Genomic DNA, 4,316 nt, shown 5'->3' with positions numbered 1-4,316 from the left:
ACGAATCAATGTATAATTAGATTAATATTTATCTTTGTTATACCTGAATAATTTGTAATAACTTTTATTTTTTATTAATTACATTTTTTTTGTCTAATTTCCTTTGTATTTTCAAATCCAATTTGTATTACCCAATATTTTTGTGAAAAATGATATGTACTCAATACGGATCATTTTTACACGATTTGCGTTTCCACATATTTTGAGATTTTCAAAAACATAAACCATTAGCTATCTTTTTGCTTACTAAAATGTAAGTTTTAAATAGTTTTGCCTATGTCTGTAAGAAAACAATTGGGTTTGAACGAGGCTACACTAAAAATAATCAAAAAGAAAGAATCCATAATTAGAAAATATATGTTTTTATGTCAAAAACCAATTTTCTAACATTTCATATTACTGTATATATTTTATATATATTCTTCAGAAAATTATCTTCCATGTATAAACAGATTTAAGTGTATAAATTTTTTAACTTGAGTGTTAATGTTAGGTGCAAAAGTATATATGTAATATGGACTTATATATATATTAACATGGACTTAACGTAAAAGTTTTAATTATATGTGTACACCAATATTACATAATTACTAAAAAAAAATCTGTATTCAGTTTAAAAACAATGACTTATGTACATTTGGTTGCCTATGCTATTTAATTGTAAAAAGTGTCATATTTCTTTTGATTTACTATACTTATTTTTACACAACAGCGAATTAAGATTAAATTCTGGATGGTTTCGGAATTGAAAGAAGAAAATTAAAGTTTTTATTATTTTTACTAATACTATTATTTTCTAATAAGTTACATATTTTTAAATTATATAGTATGAATACAATTAATATTATGTTTGAAGCTAATTGACTATGCAACACACATTCACTATTAAAATATCAAGTGTATAATATAAGAGTAGTAAAACACGACGCTCCTATAACGTCGCACTCTCATAATGGGATTTATAAAAATTGACAAAAATGAAGTAAGTTAAAATGAATAGTAATTATACTATTTCGAGAAGTTACTATAAAATCTAAAGTTTAGATAAAGATATATCTGCCTCAAATGTCTTGGTAGCAAAATGTGAATAAAGAATGGATTGACAAATTCTATGGTATGAATAAGGGACTTAATTTAGGTAAAGCATTAGAATTATGTTTTCATTGAAAGAGATACGAAATAATCAGATTTGTACTTATTCTGAGTTTCTTACCAATTCGCGTTAGAGAATGATTGAATATATAATAAATTAAATGGAACAAAATATGTTCATTTAAATTAAAATTAAATGCATTACAATAAACCCGTCAAAATGATGGATATAAGATAAATAAGTATACAATCAATATCCCATCAATACAAGAGTCTCATATTTTAGGATTAGTGAAGTGATATTATGAAGCAACTTGCTCCTACGTAATTTGTTCAGCGTTCGTTATCTTTCAAGAAACTTTCGTCCGCAAAGTTTTATTGACTTTGTTTCAAAGCTTTATCTTGTTTTACCCTCTCGAATGAATAATATATTACGTTTATGGGAAATGAGTTCTCACTTTACTGACATGGTAAACTAATTAATACGTAAAAGAGGAAAATATCTGCTTACAATATTCTAATATTTAATTTATAATTGACATCTTGCATGACATATATAAGAACATTACATTAAATAACAGTTCATAATTAATATACATTAAACCTAACTAGATAATATAAATTGCATGTTTTTAAAAGTAACAAAATTTGATCAATTTATTAAAAAGCCAATGGATAACAAAAATTCGGAATAATAATACACATTAATTAAATTTATCATCCAAGTTCATTATGTAAGTTCCACATATACACGAATACTTCCTATAGTATTAGAAACCGGACTATTCGAGGGCTGCTATACTGCATATAAATCAATTGCAAAAAAGACTTGACTGCATAGATTGAAAGAGCATTCATTTATTTATACAAAATAATTTTGTGTACTATAGTTTTTAGAATTTACTTTTAATTTTCTTAATTAAAATTAAGTTTCTTTTGAAATTTCCTAACCGTATTATAATAAATGCGTAGCGAAGTCTCACAATGCGTGGAAATACTGTTTGTTTCTATGTATCTGTAGTAATGTTTCAATTTGTTGCATCTAAACATTTTTTTTAAATGACATAATTTATTTTTCAAATTTTACAATTTAATAGTTTTTATAAAACTTAATAATGATATTGTACATCAAGAAAAAATATAGTTTATTACTATATAATATTTTTTACACTGCTGGATTGATGAATTAAATACAAATATTTATTTTTTTCCGTATGAGCATTTTTTGGACTTAGTATTTTCTCATAAAGCTTTTTTTTCTAGTTTTCATTATTCGTTCTACATTATTCATATCAAATAAAATTCATTACTTTTTTTTAATTACTATAGGCAATTAATTAATCTTTGCTAATTTATTTATATAAATATTTCACTGACGGACTTTTACTTTACTAGAAAGGTGATATTTTGTAACATAATGCACAATTTGCATAAGTAAAATTCGCATTTTTTTTGCAAGTATGGTTAATGTATACAATATGTAGAGAAATTGTATGTTATTTTTTTTTGTCCAGAATAATTTAGCATTAATGTATATGCTTTAAGTCGCCCCATTGTTTATTACTCATGAATTTGCAACACATTCTAACAAATATTTAGGACATTCTAAAACGAAAATATCATTTTTTTTTTCATTTATTTTTAAGTATGAGTGAAAAGAAATATGAATGTTTCAACTAATTTCTTTTGAACTAATATTGATATTTCATACTTTGGTCGTTATCACATTGGCCTAAATTAATAATACTCCCTCTGTCCGAATTTGAAGACTAAAATTTAGTTTTTTTAAGAAAAATGTAAGCCAAATAACGTGAAATTACAAAGAAAATATGCCAAATCGAAGCAATTGTCATGGTATCTTTCAACAGCTGTTACAGTGAATGAATGATAAAGAAAAATTAGAACATAGTTCTTCTGATGGTTGGATTATTCAATTTAAGTCACAACCACTACCGATTTAAACGTTCTCGATTTGGGTTTTAATCACTGCAATATGAAGCTTCGCAAAACACAATTGATGAATTGATTGAATGTTTTCAAGATGCATTTAATAAATTAGAGAAAAATACTCTTGATAATGTTTTATAACATTACAAACGTATAAGGACTCAACTATGATAAAAGGAGGAGGAAATTCCAATAAATTTTCTCATATAAATAAGGTAAAACTTCGTGTATAGAAAATGTATTTGTTCAAAGGAAGCATTCAACAAGGTTAAATCTAACTTTAACTAAATTTGGATTACACTAAAATTATTTGTATTTAGTTATATTGTGATAATAAAATTAATTTATTTTTTTTCGCAAATGTGTACCATATTTTCGGACAGAGTAATATTTATTGCAACAATAAATTACAAAATATATACTCAATATAATAATAAAAATAAAAAAAGTCAACTGCTACAAAAGTTTATTGAAACTATTCATCATTATTATAAGAAATAAACAAGAAATAAAGTTATACAGATGTCTCAGTCAATGGTTTTCGAAAATAATGTTAGTATGTTAGAAAACCTTGCTAGCAACGAAGACAAATTTAAAGAAGTTCCTGCTGAAAAAAAATCAAATAAAGGTGCTTAAATAAAACGTTTTATGTTTTTTTAGTGAATACATTATTTAGAATGCAGTATTAATCTTAAGCAATAATTATTAAATATAATAACTTCGTATAGCCAATTATTAAATAAAAGAGAAAGAAGCAGAAACAATCAGTTGAGTCTTTTATTTAATAAAAGTTTCTTTGTTCGAAAGAGAGCTTTCTAATTTGTTTCTAAAGGGACGTATCTCTATTATGGATATTATATTTTTACCTCTGACAAAGTTTCGCTTATCAGCGTAATTTCATGGAACGCATACGTTTTGTTAATCATGGTATGACTTCAATCATTGAATATGAGTTTTTTTGTAAGTATTAAGGTTGAAATATTAATTATAATTTAAGTACCTATTAAACATTTATTAATAAATACACTAATCAAGTATACACATTCATTTACTTAAATGTTAATTACATGAATATATTACATTTATTAGATTATGAAGAGAATCTAATACATGTTGATACACTTAATAGTAATAATTAATAGAGAGATAATAATCTCTAATAAATGGGTGTGCATTAAATTATAATAAAAACGGTGTATTTATAAAATTAACATAATTTAATTTGTCATTGCTGTGATACTACTTATTCTTTTAGGCGTTTGTTACATAATGACGGA

Source organism: Nicrophorus vespilloides, unplaced genomic scaffold (assembly GCF_001412225.1).
Source record: "Nicrophorus vespilloides isolate i.1.1-1 unplaced genomic scaffold, Nicve_v1.0, whole genome shotgun sequence".
In the NCBI taxonomy this organism is placed as follows: domain Eukaryota; kingdom Metazoa; phylum Arthropoda; class Insecta; order Coleoptera; family Silphidae; genus Nicrophorus; species Nicrophorus vespilloides.
This window is presented reverse-complemented; position numbering follows the sequence as displayed.